The 25,773-nt window shown below is 38.0% G+C and overlaps 2 long non-coding RNA genes across 2 annotated transcripts; one reads left to right on the top strand and one right to left on the bottom strand.

Moving 5' to 3' along the window:
• Positions 1–223: 223 nt before the first annotated feature.
• Positions 224–20,717, bottom strand: LOC128793083 (uncharacterized). Its single transcript, XR_008432653.1, has 3 exons — positions 20,638–20,717; positions 2,575–2,725; positions 224–1,206 (listed from the first exon to the last, which is right to left on the bottom strand). It is a non-coding gene; the product is annotated as an uncharacterized LOC128793083 (long non-coding RNA).
• An 84-nt stretch (positions 20,718–20,801) lies between these two features.
• On the top strand, positions 20,802–23,989 carry LOC128793029 (uncharacterized). The gene is made up of 2 exons (XR_008432638.1): positions 20,802–20,951; positions 23,601–23,989. It is a non-coding gene; the product is annotated as an uncharacterized LOC128793029 (long non-coding RNA).
• Positions 23,990–25,773: the final 1,784 nt, after the last annotated feature.

Raw genomic sequence — 25,773 nt, 5'->3', positions numbered from 1 at the left:
TTTTTCAGCATGTCACAGCACAGTTCTCTGGCCATAAGGATGGAAGGGAAAGGGAATGAATGACTGCTGGAAAATGGATGGAGATATGAAAAAAAAAAACAGCTAAACTGGCAAAGCTGTTAGAAAACCTACTCTGTTTTAAAACCTATTCAGCAAGTAAAAATGACACGAAAGAACAGAACAAACATTATATTGTGTGATATTTTATTACATGATAGGATACTGTATTATCATAACTGTATGTGACTAACATTTTGCTCCCCCCTCAGCAAAGTTGTCTCTGTTTATCCCCTTGAGATTTTCTTCTTCAGCATTTCCACACACTATTTAAAACAGGTATGTTTGTGTTCCAGGTGAAATTTTTACATTTTTTAAGACTGACAGTAGAGTGTATTTGGAGACAGTAATTGCATCAGTTCCACAAACCAATCAGATAAGCCAGGGATGGGAAGGTAGGGTGTCCTGACTGAGATACAAGAAAAGACTTGAGAAGGTGAAATAATTCCACTCAGGAAGATGCAGGACTTTGAGAGGGTTGATCTTCAGTGGCATAAATTGCTTAAAGTGATGCTGAATTACACCAGCTTGCCTTAAACACTTGGGTCATCTGATATGTAATTTAAACATGGCCTATGTGACCCAGATTTCTAATGATACAGCTCAGCAAGTAATGACTAAAAATGACACATCAGTGGCAAAACCCCAAGATTTGTCCCAAAATTCATAGCACACATTTCCTACTAACACACTACATCCACAACACACCTTTTTTCTGGAGTATTCATAAGGTTTAAATAAATTACAGGTAATATTTTCTTAAGTACACATATGATTTAGATCCATGTCCCATTTTTTAAATTGAAGGAAAATGTTTAAAGTGATTTCAAAGGGACTGAGGTGATGAAACACTATAAAAAGAATCCTACCAGGCTCCCCTTACATTCAGTATCTGACCATAAATGCTTAGATGTCCCTTTGAAGGTCAGTGAGATCTAATGTACTAAGCATCCAAGCTGCTTTCAGAACTGTGAATTAGATCTCGAACATAAACAATTTTGAAAATGAAATCTAGCTAAACTCTGTGGATGTGTTGGGTTTTGTAAGGGTATCTGAAAGACTCACTTGTAAGACTCAACAGCTTTAGGAACCCTTGAAAAAATCCCATATTCTTCATGTATGAACATCAGATGTAAACTGAGTACAGCCCTATAAACAGAAAGAACAATGTAAGTCATCTGGGTTTTAATGTTTATTCCCAAATTAGCATGCAGTCTGAAAGAAAACGTAAGAAAAAATCCAAATAATTTCAGAATAATTCCCATACTCAGAGATGTCAGTGTCATATGGCTGGCTCAGAACTGAGCAGCACAGTGAAAACTGCACCACAACCAACTCCACAACTCCTCGTTACTGCTGCTTTCAGGTTTCAGAAAACATGTATTGAGAATAATGCCAAAACTTTCATTCCAAAAAAAAAAGAGATGAAGGATAATCTTCTAAGAAGAACAACAACAAGGTTACATTTTGATGTATTTCTATAGTTTTTCTGATGTGAAGACTTTTAAGGCAAGACAATGACATATGTGTTACACATCCAGCTGATTAAGCGTCTTTACAGGATGCAATACCCCAATGTGAAAAGTCTAAGTTTCTTTTTTCTCTCAGTGACTTTAATACAATTTTTGTTATGCCTATAAGGCCTGGAGAACTGCTGAAATAAATTGAAGAAACATATTTTCCAAGTCAATTTTTTGACTGTGGATATGGGAATTTTTCATGATAGTGAACAATATCTAGACAACAGAATGATACAAAGAAAGTACTAATTATTAGTAGAAAATTAAGAGAGCATCTCTGCTTGATTTTTCATGCAAATATTAGTCAGGTCAGCCTTATCCATCTGAAGATGCTCTGGATGGATGGATGGATGGATATATTATTTGTTAATGCTTCCTCTACCAGGCAGCATAGGGCACTTGGGTAGATATGTGGTCACTATGAAACCATGCCCAGGTACCTTCATAATTTTTCCCCTTAAGAACCTAAACCATACTTCTATGAAAGCTACTTTTGGAGCACAGAGAAGGATTTTATTTTGAAATTAAAAAAGAAATTCAAGCCTGATTCACAGCAAGTCACATCCTTTCTACATTTCACAGACATGACGTGTCATTAGGAAGTGGTGCTACTCTTGGTAACATTGGCATGTCATGTTACAGTTCATTAGAAAACATGATGTGCTGACATAACCATGCAAGACCCTTATCCAAATGACAAATTAAATCCTGGCAGTAAGGAAAGAGGCACATTTAGATCTTAGCACACATATTCTGCATATATCATAATCTGCACAAGCAAAGTGTAAAAGACTGGAAAAAACCACAAAGGAAATAGTGCAATTATGAAGTTAAATCATGCTTTATTCAGCATTTATCCAAATTCACACCTCAGTCTGTCCTTATGTGCATACATAATATTGAGCACAGTCCCTAATTGATCATGTATACAAAACAAACATCAAAAATATATAAATAATTATAAATACTAGAAGAAAACAGAATCTCTTTTTATTACCTCCATAGCTGTTACAGTTGATCTTTATATTTCATTCTCTCTCAACTTTTGGTGTGCGTTAACATCTGGGACTCATCACGCTGTCCAGCATTTCAACAAAGATGATGTCATTGGTGCCAAATACTTTGACAAACATGGCTACTGCATAAATCTGAAGAACAGAGAAACCAGACAAATTATGTTTATGATTAGAGGCAAAATGAGTTGTTTGTACCATGAGTTTAAGTATGTTAAACACAGACTTGCTTCCCAGAAGGAAGACATTGACTGAAAACTGTAAAAGCAAGCAATTCTTTTTTCTTCTCTCTTTGAGAGTCTGGAGGAGCTTTTGATCTTCCAGTGTCCGTTACAACCTTGGGGAAGGTTAAGTTAACCCTTTGAACAAATATTCCTACCAGCCTCCAATTCACACAAAGTAACTTAATCACTAGCTAAATTGAATTCAAACTGCTCTAGAGAACATGAACTGACATAACTCAGCTCTGATGACAAGGAAATGAAAAGGGCTGACTTTGCTGCCGAGATGCAGTGGGGGCCCAAACCCTTGGTTCCAGCTTTGGAGACACCAGGCACTTTGATTTTGTTGCGCAGAGATGCTGGTGCAGAGATAGCCGAGGCACAAGTTGTGTGCTGTGGTGCAGAGACCCATGACTGAGACCTCCCCTTGCAGTGCTGCTTGGAGGGGACAGAAGAGAACTGTGGGCAAGTCTGTCTTTTCCCACCCTGCCGAAGGAGCAGAGGTGATAACTGCAGAAAGTGCTTCAAGTGCAGTCCCTTCTCCCTTCTTTGGAGGACGAATTTTTTTCTCACGCTTTTCTTCCCGTGCACCTATCTAGAACCCAGCAGACCTTTTCAAGAATTGTTTTGTTAAAAACATAATTCAAAAAGAAATTCTTCAATTCAGTATTGACCACTCCCACCAAGAATTCATAAAAGCAGCACAATGTTACCAGTCTGACAGGGCAGGGATGCAGGAGACTTCAAGGACACAGGTTTCTGAAGCAAAATAGAATGACAAGCTCTGCATTCCTCTGCTGCCAGCGTGCACCTACTGTTACAGGAGTTGTGATCAGTGGCTTCTCCAAAAAAGAGTGTAAACAAAAGAGGATGATTAAAGGAGGCACAGAAGCACCAGTTCTTGTTATCAGGACTAAACCTGGCACTGCAGCATTTCCAAGGGGTGATAATTGCACGGGGAATTTCTGTGACATAGACACTAATTCACATTACAGCCAGCTTAATCATGTAACCTCCAAACAACTGGAAGCAATATGGGATGTATGTAGCAAGGTGTGTTTACTACCCAAACAGACAGACAATGATCCTGGCTGAGACTTAGCAGTTTCTAAATAGGAAGTAGGATATTCAATAGAAAGATGTATTTCAGCTATCATACAAAAGGAAAGATGAGACTCTAGATTATATGGCAAATAACCAAAATAACACAGCAAAGATTTCAGATAAGGATTTGAGTCTTTTAATCACACTGCTAATAGAATTGAAATAAAATTAAGTCACCCATCATTTATTATGCCAGACAGAGTGCAAGTTCAAATATTAAGCCGAAGAATTATTAACTCAGCTTTCAGCTGGCTCCAAAAGCTTTCATCTGCACTTGATATTGGTGAATACTTTCACACCAGCTACTATTACTTTCAGCCCTCGGGTATAACATCTTGCACACAGAAGTAGCAGGAACACATAGATATTTTTTCCCAGACACAGGAATATTAGCCCTGATACAAGTACAATATCTCTTTATGCTTAACCGTGCCAGTATTTCCCTTTTGCTTTCTTCTACCACATGCTTTTGTGTAAAATCTCTGTGATAAAATTAAAAGGACAAGGAGCTTTATAAAATAGAATAATCCTACTGGACATGTAATCAATTAACTGAAACATGGAGATGGATATTTTCTGAAAGCTCCTTACAGGGTCTAGACAAACACAGTGATATAACAATGGAAAATTGTTTGGCTTACTAATTGTAACCAAATGTGTGCCATTCTATCAAAACATTCTCAGGAGGATGTCAGAGACTTTTTAAAGTAAACATCTTGTGTCATCCTTTTACTGAAGTGGAACAAGGATCTCCAATAAAAATCCTCCATATCAAGGACCCTCAAAGAGGTTTATATATATATTACTGATCTTTGAAAATGCAGCTTGAGAGGTACATTAATAATTTCAAACAGCTGGGCAATAAACATTCCTGCCAAAAGAATTATGTAAAATTACATAAACCCTTTTTAAAGAGAATAAAGTTTCAAGAAGACATAAAGTATAGATTTACTTCACTTTTTTTTTTTTTTTACAGCTGTGTTTTACAGAAAGTATTTTAGCATGTAAAATCTCTGTCCTTGTAAAATACTCCAAAGAGAAGTGAAAATTCAAACCTGTATGTAAAGCAGAATTTTAAAATGTTGGAAAAGTTTAGCAGTGAGAAACAAACAAACCTCAACCAAATAAAAAAGCTTTTCACAGCTGAAGCAATAGATAAAGTAGCAATGAACAGCTAGAGGCAAATACTTTGATCAAGGCTTACTTTAACCTTTAAATACAATGCATATCCAAGGGGAACTACCATACAGTTAAAGCATTCGGTCATTCTTAAAGTGTGGATTATGGTGTTGGACTCCTATGCTGAAAAATTAAGACTAATTAAAATCTCACATTTTTCAAAAGAACCCAAAAATTCTAGCAATGGATCTAATCATGGAACTTACGTTAGCAAAACATTCAAACATATTCCTATCCAAGCTTCACAGGAGGACATAGTACTTAATTGAGCAAGCAAAAATTAAGAAAATCAAGGGGAAACAAAGTATTTTGACAGATAATAAAGAAATCAGTTTTTCAAGTTTGACCAAGATGACTAAAGATAGTTAATTTCACATAACTAGGTAGCAAATTTTGCATTCATTTCAGTCACAGAGAGTAAATATGTGACTAGAAAAGCATATGCTGCCACGGGGTCTTAGCAAGTGATAAACATAGAGCTACAGGGAATTTCAGCCTTGTACAATGCTACAATAATTCTTGGCTGGGATTTCTGAGAATTCCCAGTACAAATACAACTTAAAAAAAGAGTGCTCCTTTACAATTTCATTTTCAGATTCAGGAAGGAGCTCCCTCTAACAGATTTTTAATGGAAATTCTTCTAATGAACTTGCAAAATATTTTCCATCTAACGTGCTCAAGAGAAACTGTCTTCTATGGGCAAATCACGCAACAGTTTAAAGATTCTGGAATAAATTATGAGAGATTGCTAGTTACCAACTAATCTCCCACAGTCTTCTGTCAGCTCTGACATTGCAGAGCCAAGCCTGCAGGAAATATTCCTAAAGCTATGGGGAAAACTGAGCTATAAGAGGCTGAGACTGCAACTGGCTGGATTACCAGCCTCAGGAAAGCAAGGAATATTTGTTCTCCTCTTCATTTTCTTTCCTCCTTCTAGGCAGTGAAGAGACTGTAAACTGAGAAGTAGACAAGTGTGAAAAAAACCAGGGAACTTTCTTCTGGTCCTTTTATCCTTCAGTAATCTAACTATCCACAAAATAGAGAAGAAAAATGAAAGCATAAAATTCAAGCAAAAACCAACTGGATGAGAGCAAAGGTCTCTCTGGCAGAGTCTTATTTCCTGCAGCAGCCAGTGGCAAAGGTGTGAGAAAGAGGTGAGGAACCAGCCTTGTATGTTGAGATTCCTGTGCTTGGCTCTACTTTTCCAACCACCAGTTACCAAAGCACTGCAATGCAATTTTTTTTTTTAAATTCACTCTTTTGTTAATATCACTTTGAATCCAAATGCCTAGTGAGTTATTAGTCTTGATGAAGCATAGACAGATGCAATTTCCATAGAAAACTGAGTAAAGTGTAAAATGGGTAGCTCCAAACAAGTCACTAAAGCATAGTAATGAGAAATTAAACAGTATTTAAGGGCATGACATTGCTAGAAAATAAGATAGCACACAGCATTTTTTATAATTTCTTTATCATTTAATAAAAGAAAATTGGGAACAAATACAAGTAAGCCCTAGAGTTTTTTGAGCCTCCCTGGAGCTGTGGTACTAGTGATAAAACTTAAAGAATGGAACAATATGAAATGGATAGCTGAAATATCAGAGGGAAGAGAAGCTGGTTGATTTTTTAAAAATTGCTGCTAGCGGTATCCAGTAATAAATTGAGTAACTGACTGCCTTTGGTTCTTCACAGACATTTTTTCAGTATCTGCTGTTCACTATTACTTCTTACAGGCCCAGGGTTTCCTTTCACACTTTGCATCCACATAAGACCCATTGGTTCAGAGGGACTATGCAAACATTGATCTAAGTTCCAGCTAAGTGATTTTATAAACTGAAGTTTCTGAGTACATTTCAGGTTTTTAACTGACAGCAAAATTCTAGAGAAAATTTAATCAGAACACATAAAATTATTGAAGGTTCTGAAACAAAAGAACCTGCCCTCCAATATTGTGAAATGACAGGTTATGTCCGGTATACTCAAAGATTGAATTTGAAGCACTTTTCCAGTCTTTTTAGTGGATTTTTATTTTTTTACATGACAAAACTGTTTACAAACATAAATTTCACATACAGTTTTGTAGAAAATCAAAGTCCTTTTCTATAATATATATAAGTAGGTATATTCACTTGAATTGTCTGCAGAAAACAAGTGTTTATGGGCACACAGATGCATAGATGGATGTGCACACTCATACATTTCTATTTCCTACTGGCTCCTAACTTTAGCCTGCCACAGTGGAATCACTGCAATAATTCTGCTATCAGATAGGACTTGATTACCAAGCAAGGGCAGCATTTACAGCCCCTTGATTTTAAATTCCTACAATTTGAGCACACATGTCAACTTTTTTGCTTGAAAAAAGAGCTACTGGTTTCCAGATCACTGTGTTGTCTGTTGGCTAAACTTTGCAAGACATGGAGTAGTTATATTTAAAAACTGTATTTCAGTTAGAAAGGGGAATTCTAATAATGAACAACACATAGATTTGAATAAGAACATATCTAATCTATAGATTTAAAAGGAATCCAGTATGTGCAAACAAAAAAACCCCACATATGTATACACAAAGATAGTGAGACACAATCATGCGAAAATTAAGACTCACAGATACTGACAACCAATACCTAATCTGATAAACTTTCAAGAGAGAGTTAGTATCACTTTCTACAAAATCTGAAATAAACACATTTTGTGACATTGTCCTGGGCTGCTCCATGTCAAAGAGAATTCATGGCCAAAATATTAAAAGCAGAAAGCAATCTTATCTAAGTGGCATGAAAGGGGACTTCAGAATGATCTTTTATCACAACTTGTTACGCAAAACTGTTCAAGTCACTGTTTGGAAGTTCAAGCCTTCAGTGCTATACTCAAGCTGCTCTTTGGACAAGCTAAAACTTCACAACTGTCACATGATAAAATTAAATATTTTGCAAAGGGATAAGAAGAAACTGTATTTGCACGACACACCAATAGAAATGCCAGTCAGAAAACCTCTGTTTTTTTCTAGATGGGATTCTTCCCTGTGACCATCCTGACCATTACAGAATTTTTTCAGGTAGCAAGCAATATGAAATTATTCATTAAGATAAATTACTAAAATCTGCTGCTTAAATTCATGCAAATTTAACTCCTTACTACATAAATTATTCCACTACTTTCACTGCAATTGAGTAGAGTCAGTTATCAGCCAGTGTGAGTGACAGTGGCAGAAAAAGGCTCAATGCACCTTAAAGGAGAGGTTTTTAATAGTTGCCCTAAACATACTTTTGTCTTCTCTACCAAAGTTTGGCAGCAACCTTTCAGCATATTTCATTGAGATATTTTACATGAATGATAAACAGAATTTTCTGGCTCACAGTCTGCCATCTCCTCCACTAGATTTTGGAAGGAATTGACAGAATAATCGATGAAAGTTTTCCAGTTGCAGTTCCTGCCCTTAAAACACTCTGCTATAATGAAAAAATCTAGGGGTTTATTTTTAGTTTTATATGGATGACAAAATATATTCTAACTTCAGCAGTTTAGGCTATGCTTTCAAAATTTAAAGCTTAATATTCAGATATCATAATTTTCTGTCTTTTCTGTCTTCTCTCTTCTACTTCATCCGCTATGTTTTGTTGCCCTTCTCAAAAGAGATTTTCTTTTTTATTTGTTACATTTCCTTTATGTGCAACCCTTCATTCAGCCCAAAGTTCAGAATAAAGTCTTCTCTTCATATTGAAATTAAAATGCAATTGAATAAATTAAGTGAAATGAAAAGGCCCTAACAACGTTTTCAGATGTTTCTTTCTTTGTTAAGGAGAAAAGATAACAATAAGAATTCTACCCAGAAACTGCACTCTGCTGCTGTTGTGATCATCTCCATCCTCTCTCTGATTTGTCAGGCTGTGTGTGTGAACAGCTACTATGATAGCTTTTTGCTGCCTGTTGTGTTTTGGAACAGGTGAAATATTTCAGCTCCACAGATTGGAGTCACCTGCCATGACATGAAGGTGTGGCATAGCTCAGGAGTGGCTTTCTCCAGGAATGTCATGGGGTACCCAGTGCAGCTCTAAGTGGACACCCTCTCTTAATAAACCAGTGGCATGTTACATATGAGATATTCTGGATCTATTTTGCAGAGACTTCAGAAATGGCAGAGAGAAATTGTTTCAGCAGGAGATAATAGGCTTTATGACTTTTCCCAAATTATTCCCTTTTTAGTAGCCATCATTGTGTCGGGTGACATCTGGAATGATTAGAAGACGATATTTTAGAGTGACAACTGGGCTGTCATTCCCACTGTCAGTCAGCAAACACCCAGGTTGCCCAGGGTTACAAAGCTGGTTTATGCCTTTGTCCTGCAGTATTTAGTGCTGCTGATTCTTTACCTTGATTCCAGCTGAAGCGGGTCTGACAGGCAGCGCCAGAGGCAGGCAGAGCACTCATGTTGAGGGTGGGAGTCCCGTGGTGCCTTTGTGTGTGAAGGCTTTAGAGCTTTGGTGGCAGCCCATCAGGCAGGAGACAACCCCAAAGCATTTGGGTGGGTCTAGCAAGTTCATCTGCTTTCAAGAAATAGAAGGGCAATGTTTATCTCTGCCCTAGGAACACATTTAATTATTTTAGCCCTGTGTACCTGAATGGGAGCTTTCTTACACAACACAGCTGTCTGCAAAATTATTATCCTAAAACAGACCCTGCAAACAAACCAGCCCAAAGTAGCCTTGTGCTCCAAGGATGAGCAGCACCTCTGCATTCCTCAGCAGGCAGAGAGCATCCTCACCAAATTGGCATCAAGAATAAATGTGCTCCAGAGCAAAAACTTCGCATTGCTCAGCCATTCCTTGATACACAGTCCACATGTCATTTCACTCTCACTGTGCACATCTCTGATGAAAACGAAGACCTGAGACTTGAAATTTTTCAGTCTGGGAACCCAACTCTGGGTACCAAAATCCTGGTAAGGGCAAAGGGAAAAATCACCTGCAGTTGTCAGAAAACTCAAAGCAGTGTTGTAAGCATGTACCAGCTCTGATACACAAGACCTAGAACAGACCAATAGGGAACCCAAGAAGAGCACCAAACACAGCCTGTCTGCAACTTCCCTCCATTTCCCTTTGCCTCAATGCATTCTTTTAGCATAAAACTAACAATTCTTACAGAATAACAAACAAATGGACTACTCACAAAACCTAATATTTTGAAACTAATAAATCAGATGACAAATTTGAGATAAGGAATGCCTAATATCCAGGGTGTTTTCAGTGAGCAGGTAAGTAGCTCACTACTGTTGTGATTTCAGACGTGTAATAGTAGAAGTCAGCCTATTGCAGTGTTTCACAGACCAGTTTAAAACTCATAGCATGTGTCTGTGACATTTCCCTTCTGCAAACCGGCTTGCAGCCTTGTTGTCAGAAAACATAGGATGAAAGACTGTGCTCAAAGCAAATTTGCTTAAAAAAATCAGTAAAAATGCCTTAAAACACTGGGACAAGTTGCATAGCCTGAAGGCAAGGAACTCCTTCAGTAATGTTTCTAGCTAATGCTTCTGAAGCATGCAAAAAAGTAATACAATTTGTTTAAAAGTTGGAAAAAAAAGATAACTATTTTTGTGTGTTGGATGCATTTGAGACCATAACACCTCTACTCAGGACTGTATTCTGCCTCCTGTGTGCCTCATTCCTGGTGCTCTACCAGAAGATGCTCACCAATTACAGCAACAGAGGAGCTGAAACTAGAATTCAAGAAGCATGTAGAGATGTGTGGACATGGTGGTAAAACAAAAGGAGAAAAAAAAGCTGTTTGAAGCAGGCTTAGGTAGCATTGCCTTGGAGCTCAAGCAAACAACTTTCTATAGAGCAACAGGAAAGCAAATAAATCACTATAATTTATTTATACTAACTTTTTTAATAGTTCACTCTGATTCTTTTTGAGTACCATCTCAGAAAACTGGTTGTTAAATATAAATTAAAAGTATTTGAGAGGTAATATTTGCAAAGCACTTTTGCATCCACAGATGAATGCTGCTGTATAATATGAACATTGACATATTTGACAAGGCAACAGAGTTAAGTGTGATACAGAGTCAGACAAAAGATTTTTTTTTCTTGTCTGAAAAGCCCTTGTTTTGTTGCTAATATTAGAGCTACAGCAGCCTATTTGATAAAAAGCACCTCCTAATTTGAGAGCTGTAGCTCTTAAGCTCCATAGTAGCAGCTATTTACCTGGTTGGCTCACTCTTCACAAAATGTGCCCATTAAGCTCAGGGGATAAAGCAAAAAAAAAAAAAAGCCAACCACTCTACTGAGCATGACTGAACAAACAACTGAAACAACTGTGCTGGTATGTGTTCGATAAGACACAGGAGAGGAAAAGGAGATAAACCTTGGAGTGTAAGACAGGAGTTACATATTCCATTTAGAGCAAAAGGGAAGACTATTATTGACTTTATTGGGAATAACTCATGGTAGCACAAATTCTGGTTGCAGGTGTTTGGAGGATTTTCCCTGAGGGAAGGTTTATGGTATATATATGTACATACATATACAACACCAGTTTATGTCAAGGGAATTTATGCATGCACTCTTAACCAAGAGTAAATTTTAGCCCTTTTCTTCTTCACTGATGTTTTACAAGCATTTTCCCAGCTTGGCAGAGCTAAATTAAATTGGGCAACATTCTGTGTGTGTTTGATGTCTGCTAAATGAAGTGAGGGTCCAATTCGTCATATTTACTCAAGCTCACTCAACTCTAGTAAAAATTAAAATGTTCCAGTTAATTTAACGAGATAATTCAGCTCTCTGAAATCTTTCTTGCTCAACATTTGTTGCCATTTAGAAGTTGAGGGTATGTGCTGCCATGTAATTCTTTGGACAGATCTGAGGACTTAGTAATAAACAGTAGGCTTTTAAGACACTGGACTGACATTGTATTTAATCTCAAGCAAGTTCCTAAGCTGCCACTGAAGAGGGGAAGTCTAGGATCAGACCCTTTGGGTTCATTAATATAGAGAAAAGGGATCATACACAAGAAGACATGGAATGTTTAGGAAAAATTAGGCTGACTTAGGTAGCTGTTGCAAGATGAAAATTAAAAACTGCCACGTTGAGTAACTTGGATAAAAAATATAAAGTAGGCAATGGTGGATAGAACCAAAATAATCAAGTATCCACTCATGCTTGGTACTTGGAAACAACAGCTCTGCCTTGAGGTGAACACATGTCTTCATCTTGCAACTCTATTTTATGTTAGTACAGACAAGGAAGCTAAAACATCATGCAATATTTGTGGTACATATGTGATAAAGTCCACTGAAATTATTACTCCATGAAACAAACCAAGGCTGAGAATTTACAATTGCCCATACCCATAGCACTGAGATTTACTCACAGGAACTTGCAATATTGTCTCTCTGCAAACTGGCAACTCTCGAGCATTCCTTAGGAGGAGGGGAAACCCAGAGAGATCAGCCTCCTGATAGTGCTGGGTGTCCAGAGCTAAGCAAAACCATTCGAAGCCTCCCATTCAGATGCCTTCAAACACCTTGCCTTCAGTCCTTCAACTTCCTATGAGACCATGGAGGACACAGAGCCATTTAGGTAAGAATCCATTAAGCATCTTAGCAGCTTGGCAATGTTCAGTACACTTTGAAGAATATGCAGGTAGGTGAAATGTAAAAAGCTAGTACACAAATGCAGAGCAATTTAAGCATACTGGTGCTGGGGATTTGAGCAAAATTACAGCGATGTGCTATTCTTGCTGCAGACTCAAAAGCAATGCAGAGCACACCTGGTTTCATTAGACAAACCATGAGCAGCCAAAGATGACTATCATTTACCCTTGGAGAGATGTAAGTCAGATGGGTGAAGAATTATCATGATAGTAAATATATTTTAATGTGCAAGTATATGGGTGTTTTTCAGGGAATTTTTTTTCTAGTGATTCTTAAAATGTTTTCATTTTCCATTGAGAAAGACAAATGACATAAGCATTATCAGTGACAGTATTGAATTGCAGTGAAAAAAACAGCAAGTATGTTTGCAAAAATTAAAATATCATTAAATTACTTTATCGATAATAAAGCTCTTTCAGAAATACATCATTATTTCTAATCACTTTTGAGCAAAAGGCGTGATGTAGAGGTAAATTAGAACCTGAAAAAAAATTCTATAATTACGAATAGTCAAGAATCTAGGAAAAAAAACCCAAACCAACCCTCACCTGAAGAAAAGTTAAAAGCATGGGGTTATTTACATTAGAAAGGAGACACATAAGAAGGACATGATCCAAGTATGAAAATGGAATAGCTGGAAAGGGTTAGAAGCTTCACCTTAGAACAAGGGATCTACCGAAATGAAAAGATGGCAAATGCAATAATGAGAAAAAGAAACTTATTATCTTCATTCCCTAATTGAACTCTGGTAGATAGCTGAATAAACTATTTTTCAGTTTTCTGTTGTATAGTGCACTATAGCAAAAATAGAAGCATTTTAAATAAAGTATCTATAACAATATTTACAGATGCTATAAATCAACAAGCACTTTCCAGAGAAAGTAAAATATTACATTTAAACTTTAATGTGTTGATTCAGTGTCTTTCATTTTATCCTATATGGGATAAATGGGAAAAAGAAACAATCAAATGCTATTGAAGCAAATTATCTCAGTGATCGGCAATTAATATTTTCACCAATAATGGGAACGGGAATTCCTGAGAATTTTTTCTTTCAATTTTTGTATTTTATATTTTGCGAAATGGAAATTCTCATTTCCAAATACTCTGGCGCTTACCAACACTGGATTTCTTTGAGAGCAAGAATTTACCACAGTTGGACTTTAAAAAAGGAAAGAATATCCACAGTGATTGGAGAGAATGGGAAATACTACTTTGTAAAGAACATTAGATCTCTGAGACTTCCCTTACTTTCAGGCACTCAGACCTGGCTCCAGGGGCGGTTTACTGTGTTTGCCCACCAAAACTGTTTCCTCCATAGCACCTGTAGGAGGAAGGACGTAGGGCTGGAAGGAGCACTGAGTGTAATGGACTCATGGCCCAGCTAGACTGCTCCCCGGACATGCAGTGTTGATGGGAACCCATGAGTTCTGGATTTCAACCTGTCTTTTCTGTCAACAGCAGGGAAACAGCTCCCTGGAATGATGCTAGAGCCTTGCAACTCTCCTGGGAATGGAGGAGACAGCTGACACCAAAGGAATTTGGCCAAACACTGTCCTAATTTAGTACCCAAGAACTCAAATCTGGTAACAAAAATGAAAGAATAAAACTGAAGCCAGAAGTGGAGATAGCAGAATAAAATACATTTTCAGTTCTTTAGATATTGAAAAAACCTATTGTCTGCCCCCTATGCTGAAGATGGAAAAAGCACACACATGCGCTGAGTTCATAGGCTGAGCATTACTTGCAGCTTTTTCAGATGATGAAAAATGCAGATGAGACTGATAAGACGGCTCAGGGGTTTCTGCTGGTGCTGCAGCATGAAGAGGTTGCCTTTCATACAGGACAGAAAGCCAAATTAGGTCCATGTAACTGTTCAAAATTCATTAGAATGACCCTAGTTAAGCTTTGCTTCCAAGCACGCTATGGTATATGATAACATAGCCTGGAGCAACAGCAGTAGTGGTGGTAACACTTTCTGAAATATTTCCACTACTTGAAAGCCGTTGGATTTGTTAAAATTTCTAAAAGGATTATAACAGGATGAACTGGGTTTTTTCCTTTTACTTTCTCAAAGCCAGTATAATAATATTACACAGAGCTTTTCATCTTCAAAGATCTTTACAAATCTTAGCAATTCACAATAACTGAGCAGTTATAAAACTATAGTAAAACTCATTTTTGCTGTCTTGCTAATTTTTTCATATTATTTTTAAGAATTAACTTTACATAGCAATAATTTCTTTCATTGGACTTGTTCTGCAAATGTAACGCTAAACTCATTACTAAGAGACTTTGAACAGTCACATCCCACATATAATCATTAGTCATAATACTAATAAAAATAAAATATATTCTGAGTTCCTGCTATTCCAACAGAAGGTGACACACTTGTGTAGACATTTAATTCATTGCTCTTTCACTATTTAAGTCACAAGCAGGAATAACACTGGAACAAGTATTACCAAAAAAATCATCTTACCAAGTATGACTATATATAATGTCTGTGTCAGGTAAGAACACAAAGCAATTTTATTACTCCCCTTTCATTTTCTAAACAGTTGCTATAATAACATCTAAAATATTCCCACAACATTCAGGTCATTGCTGTACAAACAGGCAATTTCAGTACTTAACACTAAAGGTCTGAGCTTGCCCACTGTGGGCGAACACCCTCTGCTCCTGCTCACGTCAGCGGATGCTGAAGGCACCCACCAAGCGACAGGATTGACTCGTCTGGGCTTTACTTCACATCAGAAAAGTGCATTACACAACACAAGGTGCTTCTCAGTGCAGGGAAGGGAATCTGCATCCAGGCCTCGGTGGAGCAGACTTGTGCACCTGAAGACTCACAGGCACCTTTGCCCACTTATTCCCAGCAACATGAGGGAAGCTCAAAGGCTGCCAGCTTGCTGCTGGAGACCCCACCGATGAGAAACGCCGATTGAAGCTGGAGCACTTTCTGCTCCCGGCACTGGTACGAGTGTCCCAGTTTGAACACACTAATAATACTTAGCAATAACTTCTTTGAAGCCAGAGTAGGGGTCAGGCTTTTGATGGCCCTAAAGCATTTCCTAAATGAGGCCCAATTCTGCAGCCCTTTCTCACACTGAGTATCACTTAACTGTCCCAGTGATGCCAAGGTGACAGCTTGCATGGAATTGTCACTGCAGAGGTAGAGAAAGAAAATGTAAAAACTAAATTTAATCATAGAATAACTGGGCAACGATCAAATACCTGAGTCTTCAGTGCCATTCATTCCATTGCCTTAGCTTGCTCCACAGTAAGAAGGCATTTCATATCATCAAACTGCCCTTTGCACAAGGGTCCAACAAGGTCCCATGAACACTTCATAAACCCTAGAAGTGCCCTAGAGACAAGGAAACTCCTTTTACTGGCCTTCATTGCAAATAGTGTAGGGAGGAGAGAGATAGGATCTCCTGACTTCTGGACCAACTCTGGTCTCGTAGCTCAATGCAAAATGTGGGGCGGAACAGAATGAATAGCAGATTACATACCTAAAATAATAGAAAACAGAAGAGTGGCAGGTCATGATCATAAAAAAGTCCGCAAGGGGGGAAAAAGCTCTTTTTTGAGTTTTATTGACAATCAGAGAACAAAAAGAAGGCCTAGAGAAAGCCCCATGTTTTATAGGCCTGCTCACAACATCCTTGCAATATGTTTGTTTCTCCTGACAACTGATTCCAATACTGAACACTAAAGCCTTGGTTCTGGCCTCCTGGTAATAAGTAATTTGCAAGAGCCTGGTCACAGAGACGTCAGAAAACCATGTAAATTGCTTGGATGGGAAAGCCTCTTTCACAGGAGAGAGCTGTAGGTGGTAGAGAGGCTCCCTGCCACAATTTTACGTTCCCTGGACATAGTGATATAGAAAGAGACAACAGAGCAATACTGATCTTCTGCCATTGGGCAGCCCCTGCCTGCCCTCTGCGGCAGGGATGGGCAAATAGTGAGGGTGGTTCCTGCTCTTTATAGCTACAACCTCAACACACCTTTTAGAGGCTGAGCTGGTTTAAACCAGCTGAAAATGTTATAGTGGGTTTTACTATACACCTAGTTGCACGTGTTTAATTTTTACTGTCACTTACCCAGAGCAGGGGATTTACTTCCTGTATTTGACAAGGTTTACTCATAAGGGATTTACAGTGGTGTTTGCATTTAATTTCACTATGAATGCAGCCTGTGATATGAGGAAAACAGAAGCTAACAGAGCATGCTGTTACTTCTTACTTCTTCAGCCGAAGATGCTCTTACTTCTTCAGCCGAAGTTATTCTCATCCACATGCAAATCAAGCTGATAACAGCTGGGGTAACTGTTAGAGGGGAAAACCTAATTAATGGAAAAACAGCATTCTGGCATGCTCTTCCCTTCTGGCCTACCTGAGAGGACCAGGACCCCTTTCCATGGCTTGTATCTCCTCTCCCATGCCATGCTATTTGCCTCCTCCATTCTCTCTGCACACCCTCAGGGAACATGGCTGGGTCAACAATGGGAAACACTTGAGTAAGGAGTGGATACTGCCGTGATGCACAAACCCCACTTCCAGGTTATGCAGCTTCCTTCCACGTCAAACAAATGTTTCACATTGAGCATACGGCAAAATGAGCACTCAAGTCTGCCAACTCCATTGTTCAGCTGCATCTCAAATCCTGCTTGTTTGTCATTGGAACTACAGCAACCTTACCGAATGAGACTAAAATATTTTTACCTGTCAAGATACATGTCCTGAATATTGTCTTTTAGATCTCACTAAATACACAACAAGCCACAAAATACCTCAATCAGCATTATACATTGTATTATTATCAAAACACAACTGTCAGAATTAAATGCAGTTGTAGCGCAATAAACACCATCACATCTCCCTTCTAGAAACATTTTTCAACCAACCTTTCTGCTAAAATCAACATGGCTGGTCTGTGTTATTTAATTATTGTCTAGGCTCAAAGATCACCCTTTCCTTTTCTTTATTTTGAAAAAAGAAAAGCCCCCTTTTTTGGATTAACAAAAATATTAAACAGCAAGACTGTGGAACATAAAGGCCATTGGTTGCATTTTGCACAGGATAGGTTCTGGTTGAATGAGATCTGGGATGTGTGCCAAATTAATAGAAAAAATCCTGTTCTTCCTCTCCAATAGCCACAATGTTCATTATTAAGAAAAGCATATGAACCGCAGGATTTGATTTTAATAACACCAATGTCTTCATTAATCTGTACTTTCCATTTAGCCTCATTATTAAGTAAATGCTGAGTTAATGCATCACCTATTATTGTTGGATTTTCCATAAAAAACCTCCTTTCTCTCTTCTTTTCTAATTCATTCAAGGACTATCAGGTGTGTGTGTCATGTTTTTAAACAGGCCATCCTCTGTCAATGGCTGTTTTCTTCCCTCAGGTCTATGCAGCTACTCTAGTAACGCGTGGTCTACAAAGCTGATGAGTAACAAAAAAAAAAAAAAAAAAAAAACCCCAAAAAAAAAAAAAAACCAGCCCAAGAGAACAAAACCCTGATAAACTCACTCCTAACTCAAAACTGTATTTGTTTTGGTGGTGTTTTAAATGCTGTCATGTCAAGGAGCCTCTTACTATCACCTGCAACTGAGCTGATCTTCCCTGGATGCTCCATGCAGCCTCCTTCTAAATCACGATTCCTGATGGCCAACACCGCTTTGTATCTGCCGAACAAATAGTGGCCTTTTGTCCAGCACAAGCTCCTAAACAAACTTAATCTCTCTAACACTGTGACAGATGACATTTAGATGTCCTTGTTACCCTTAAAATGAGTTTTATTGACAATCAGAGAACAAAAAGAAGGCCTAGATAAAGCCCAATGTTTTATAGGCCTGCTAACAACATCTTAGTTCTTAGTGCAGAGGGTGTAGAGAAAGCCTGGAGTTGCCCCCATTTTCCCCTGCTTTGCTATATCACCATGACAACAGATATAGAAATCACTTAGTGACTCCTAGAAAGAAAACACAGTGACACAGTACCCCTTGTATGGCGAATCAAACTAAAGCTTGCATTCAAATGGCTATTCAGCTTGGGCATTCATGTAGAGGATGGGGTGGATTTTACACAGGTAACAACAACAGAAAGGCCAGCAAGCACTCCAGCCACAGCATATGGTAAAGTCTCTGTTTAATTAATGCATCCTCAATAGAATTTATCCATTTTAAATTTGTTTTCTTTTACTTGAAACATCATTAATGTAAAGGGCAACATTAATCAACATCTTACAACTTAAAAGGGCATTAAAAAGTGATCTTTCCCCCTCCACGCCACAGAATCTTTTCAAGTACTTTTGCTCACTGCGACTGATTCCAGGCAGTCAGAGTTCTTAATCATAAGGCAAATCTAGAGAGGCCTCTACTGGCCAGCCTCTCCAGCTGCAATTTTTCCATTTTTAAGTGCCTTGGAAAAGCGAGCAGTGGAGTAGCTGCAAGCTTTTATCTTAAAGTTGCACACAGAACGGATTACTGATAAATATATGGCGCAAAACATAGGATAATTGTGCTTTTTTGAAGCTATCATGTAAGGTATAACTTTGCTGTTTTAAAAAAAGTAAGAAGACTAGAAAGATTTATCCTGGCTGTGATGTATTTGCCTCCATGACATTTTGAGACATTTTAAGATTATAGGTCTAAAAATTAATGGGTAATCATTTTTCTTTGTGGACAGGGCTCTCCTTAAAGTTAGGGCTTAAATCCATTTACACTTGAAATTCTCATATGCATGTGGCATTTTATATATGCATTTCTCACAACTGGAGTAAAGCATACATCAAAGCTCAGAGAAATGAAATCAAGAGCACAAGAAAAGGAACTTACTGAATGACAGAGGATCCCTGCTTCTGTGGGTTTTCCACAGTGACAGCATAAAGACAAAGAACTTTAAAAAAAACCCTTTTAGGTAAAGTTTAATGTTTCAGGCAATGGTCAGTTTGCTTTGTGCTAATATCAGCAATTTTGTTCAGAAAATAGAGTTTCTGTTGTATCGTTTAAACAAAAATATGCACTATGAGTTTGAAGACACTTAAAACTAAATTGACTTTCTTTTTTTTAAATTTCTTTTATTCTACTTACCAACCACAAACCATAGGATAAGAAGTACCTACTAGGCAGAGAATGCAACTCACTAGGTTTTAAGTTATTGCTGTGAAGATGGGAAACTTCTAAACACCAAAACACAGGGAGAATGGGCAAACTGACAGATCTGGTGAAATAAATCCCAAAGTTGAAGGCTGAAAGGGGACACTGATTCTAAAAACAAAGTGCAAAATATTGATGGAAAATACAATTACAAGGGAACCTACTTACCTTGGATTGTGGTAGGCTGCTCCAAAATCTTAGGCTAACTTACTAAGATTTTTTTTCTGTGTAGAATACACACCATGGTAACTCCTAATATTATTTTTTTTAAGTTTACACTCTTTAGTAAATCCTTAGGAATCCTTAGGAAGTCACACAGGTTATTTGTATTATACTTACAGTAAAATTTTTCAACCCATGGGTGATCTGTAAATATACCTATTTTTTTTTTCTTAATAGAAGAGTATTTAATAAATATCAAATATCTTAAGACCATAATCTAGTAAAATTTTAACATTTACAAAAAAAACCTCACATCACATAAATTCATCTGCCCTTCAACTTGAAAAGTATTGAAATGAAAAAAAAAGTTATAGCAGGACAATTCCTCCCTGACCCAATACAATTTTTACAAATACCTCAAGAATATGAAAAAAAAAAAAAACTATTCTAACGAGCCTGGATTGGTTTGTATTTCTTAGAGCACCCAGCACTGAGTATCTTTTTGTAACATTTGTACTTGTCCGTAGCACGGCCCAAGGCACCAGCTGCTTTTACCTGTGGTTACCTCTGCCGGGGAGGGCAGGGAAGGAGGTGGAACGCAGCCCAGCTCCCCCCTCGCGGGCCCGCCACGCTCCCGGCTCGGCCCGCGCCTGCCAACAGTGACCCCTCCTGGGCCGCGGCCGCCGCGCGCTCCTGCCCGGCAGCGCCGGCACCGCGGGCCCGCGGGCCGCGCCAGGCCCGGCCGCGCCGCGCTGCGCGGCAGCGAGGAACGGGAACAACCCCGTTTAGTTCCATCAGTTTAGTGAGGAAAGCACAGGAGCCAGCGGCCAAGTGGACGGACAGTGTGAAACACTAATGTTATCCTTCAGGTATTTCATTAAAAAAAAGGGGGATTCCGTTTGGAAAGTGGTGTTCCAGAAACAGTTCAGGGGTATGTCCAACTGTGCCCACAGTGCAGGGCTAACATTAGACTTTCTTGCTTTTAGTGGGTTTTATTTGTTTGGTTTGGTGGGGGTTGTTGGTTTGGTTTTTTTTATTTGTTTGTTTCTTTGTGGTTTGTTTGTTTCTTTGTGGTTTCATTGTTTCTTGGTTTGGTTTGGTTTTGTGTAGTATAAGCTCACCTATGCAGAAAAGCTGGAAACATTTTCAATGACAATTTCCACTGGTCTCACAGCATCTCATGCTTAACTTTTATGGGACAAATAGCTTACAGTGTACAAGTCCAGTTCTGCACACTTTAGGTAACAGGCACAAATCTTCAAACAGCAGGAACCCAGTAAGGACTGCTCATCACAGAGATTTTGTCACAAGTTACAATGTCCTGAAAGAAAATTGATAAAACTTGACTGGAGGAAAAACATAGTGCAAATATGCCTAGATTTAGAATATTCTTTTACTTGCATATGAATTAAAACAGAGAAAAAAAAGGCAAATTTAACCCAAGACCACCCCTTTGCAAGAGGAGCAATTTTTCCTTTAGATACTCACAGAGCTAATGTTGGATAAACTTATTACCAATCCGTTCACAATGACCAAGATACCCACAGCGGTCTTAGATGTCAGCCAAATGAAAATAAATTTTAAGAATCGTACATTTTTAGGAATATGGACTGTCAGCATTTCATCAAGGAATCTCTGGCATGTGGTAATTTCCTGACAGAGATAGAATTACACAGATTTGGTGACAACAAAGTGTAAAAGAGCTCACACAAATTGGTTGAGAGGGTTTTTGTTTTCTTATTTCTACTGAGTTCATTATTACTATTTAAAAATCCAAACAAACAGCATATGAAATACCAATTGATAAACATTTTCAGTATATGAGTTTCCAGGAAATTCTGTGAACAACAGTGATCTCAAAATGATACACAATTCCAGTCAAATCTAACAAGTGATCTGACAGCTTTTTGGGAACACTAGAAAGTGCATAGAAGCACCCAGGGGGGAAAATCTCCTCTACAGATTTGCTTTTGCAGGTGAAGCTGCAGTAGAATGCAATCGAATTTTCTGCATTTTTATTATAATAATTCACAAATATGCAATTTACCAATTATAACAAACAATCCAGAATTAATAAACTGGAAGTTGGAAATCCACAAAGGAGAAGTTAATCACCACTCGAGAAATGTGTTTTTTTTTTTCAAATCAGCTCGGCAAAAAAAGGGAAACAATGCAAAAACATATAATATTATTATCTGATTGAATAAGAAGCCCAAGAGTCTTACTTATGAGTATATTTTATAAATATAATTCTCTAATTTTGTTCAATAATACATTTTAAAAAGAAATATTTTATATTGGCTGCATAGCAACATATGTATTTAATAGAAGAAATAATGTTTGGAAAGATTTTGAGATAGTTATATTCACATATTCAATACAGAATATGCAGAATTACTTAAAACTGCATTTTATACACCTTCTCTATATTTCAAAGATGACTGGGAGAAAAAAAGTCGGCCATTTCTGCATTAGGTACAGAACTCATCTTTTTTAATCTTATAGTTATATTTGAGATACTGTGTTTACTTTCAGATGGTGTGGTGTTGTTAATATGTCATAAAGAGAGTGTAATCAAAAAGTATGCAAAAACCACAGATAGAGTAGCAGAGATAAAAGAGTTAAAAAAAAAAAGCAGGGGTGGGGGGAAGAGGACTAAGACTAACACCTGGGGCTGTACCTGGCTCTGCCTTTGTGATGAATATTACAGCTTAGGGAAACCAAAAATTGCAAAATGGCCAAGGTTTCCCCAGGTGGATGAAACAGTAATTCACCTAATGTCTGCAACAGCCAGGGAACAGATTCCCCCTCTGCCCTAGAAGAGCCCATTTATCTGTTTCACAGGGGATTTGTGCAGTGCAAAGCTTCCCAAAGCCCATGGGCTGACAGAGGGAAATGGCATCCAGCAGCACAGGGCAGCCCAGGCAGCCCATCAAGAGCAAAGCCACAAAACAGAGCCAGAGGCAGCGCCAAGGCTGCCAACACAACTGCCTACAAAAGCTGCCAACGAGCCAGAAACTGCTTGTGGGAAAATATCACTTACCCTTAGCATCTGGGTCCCGTGATTACTGTCCAAAGAAACACAGACTGGTAAGATAATGGCAGGATAAACAGCACTTCATTGCTCCTTTTTCTCCCCCTTTACTCCCAAAAAATTTGGATACATCACCTCCCAAACTGGGAACAATTTTTCAAAAATCAGTTGTTTTAATCTTTGTGTTACTCATGAAGTAAAATGAGTCTTCCTGCCTCATCTTTAAAAATAGCTTTCGCACGCGCTTCCCCTGGCTCTCGATGTACGACACATAGTGGGGCCATTTGTTACCATTATTGACATGTTTGTGGTGAACTGCAAACGTGTTTACAGTAGAAATGAAGTCCCTGCTCTCTTGGAGGTAATCCTGGGGTGTCTAAAAGACTCATGGGAGTCCTTGATATGGATTCTCTGAAATGAATTTCTGTTCCTATATAAATAAATTATCTCAGGGCCAAATATTTATATTTTCCTTCTATTTCAGGAAGGCAGCAGATGCGAAAGTTCCCGATGGTTCTAGCAATAGTGCCCTGCAAAAGCTGTCTGCTATTGGATGTGAGGATGAATGGGAGCAAAAGAGGAAGAGGAGGGCTTTGCGCTTACCCCTTGCAGTGTAACAGAATGAGAAATGGGGCTTTTGAGGCCAGTAAACAGGGCAAAGTGAGAACTGGCTCCCTGAGGTGATGGGTGTCAAAAATGCTAGGGGACCTAAAGGCCAGAGATGCCTCATGGCAAGTGAATTGGCCCTAACTTCCCTAAATTATGCCAAAGGTTGACCAGAAAATTTTAGTCATTGGCTTTTGATCGGAATGGATAGATTTCCATTTCTGTTCACTGCAGTTTCTATTAAAAATATACAGACTTGTCATCTTACCAGCATAGTAAGGATTTTTTTTCCTGCAGCATTTCACTAAAGGAAGTAAACTTTAACCAGAATTGCAGTTTGTACATTTGGACCACACTGAAACACACCCAGGCAATCACTCATTAAAGCTGTCCAGTTATGTGTAACATATATGGGACTGTGCAACATGCCAGGTGTTAAACAAAATATGAGGTGACATCATTCTGCAGACTGGGATATAGAAAATACAATCTCCTGGTGATCTACAGGGAAAAATCTCATTGCTTTCTGGTGAACTTAATAGAAAATTACAGAAGAGTTGTTACTGTTTTATATTTTGAAATTGGGCAAATCTGTCCCTGCATTCACAAATTCATGTTTATAAGTAGGAAGCCTACACTAAATCTGTCATTAAAAATATTCCTTTTAGTAAGGAATAAGGAGCTTAGAGTAAAATAAACAAAATGTATAGGAATATCTGTGAGCTGCAGATAGATTTAAGAGCACAGCCACCAAGAAAATATCTAAGGAAGCTTAACCAATAATATAAGAGGAAACTGCAAACTGGAGTTCCTGTACAAAAAACCAATATGGAGCAATATGGATTCAATGCCACAATCTGTTTTCCTGCGTTTTTTAATCCTCAAAGACAGAAAGGTGTTTGGCTACAGCTCCTTTGATTGATAGATTATTTGATCAAATGTTGCTGAGAGATGATTATTTCTATTCCTATGTAAACTAATGAATTCCAGAACCTGCTCAGATTTGTAGTGTTATTAGTACCTTCATTAAACAAACAGCAAACATTGTTGCTAAACAGTTCAGCTCCTCCTGATCCCTTGGACAAGGACTATATTTAATACCAAATGTATCTCCACTGTGAGGCTGAGCTCTGAGAGGAAGTTACTGTGCATCTCATTAATATTAGCCAGTCTTGTGCTTGGAAACAAGAGAAGAAATAGATGTGAAAATGCATTTGTGTCAGTGAAGCAAAGTACAGAAAACTCACCAGGGTACCCATGATGGGCTATGTGGCTCTTGCTTTCAATGCTGTGGGAATATGAGTACAGAAAATGTTGTTTGATAGCTCTGAGTATGGTCAGGAGGAAACATATCTTGGACAACATCACACGTATGACAAGAGACAGATGATAGGCTAATTCTGTTTTACATTAAGCAGAAAAGTTGACAGTGGTATAAAAACACTAAAAGGTTGTAGCTAAAGTAAGGCTTTACATGCGGGCTTTTGATGCAATATCATAGTGCTAGTTTTAGAATAAATCAAGAAAGAAAAGTAGGTTATTTGTTCCTTTTCATAGGAAGCCACTACACAGAGCTTTTAGCTTGCTTTTTCTGTTCATACACACTTTGTTTATGGTTTCTTTTTTTAATCTTAGTGTCTTGAATATTTAGTGGCATGTAGATCTTGCTCACATTCAACATTTTCATATTTCATTGTATTTTAATTACTACAAAACCTTATGCATAAGCTGCATCGTAATATTACTTGATTCCACTCCACTGAAAATCATGCTCAGTTTCTTGATCATGGAAATATTTTAAATTTTTTAATATGGAATTGTCTGATTAGACACAGTTTCAGCAGTGAGGCTCAATGTTCCAAATGACAGACATACCTATGTTTCAGGACAAAAAAAAAAGGCATTGTATCTTATGTATTTGAAAAGAATACCAGTGCTACTTCATCCTTCCAATCTTATAGTTCCTACATGACCAACAGAAAAATGTTGGAACTGTCAATAGTATTCATAGTATTCATTCATTAAAAAAGAAGGTTTTGTCCTAATCTATG

This window comes from Vidua chalybeata, chromosome 10 (assembly GCF_026979565.1).
Source record: "Vidua chalybeata isolate OUT-0048 chromosome 10, bVidCha1 merged haplotype, whole genome shotgun sequence".
Taxonomy (NCBI): Eukaryota; Metazoa; Chordata; class Aves; order Passeriformes; family Viduidae; genus Vidua; species Vidua chalybeata.
Note: the sequence above shows the minus strand (reverse complement) of the source record. Positions and strands in the feature narration are given on the sequence as shown.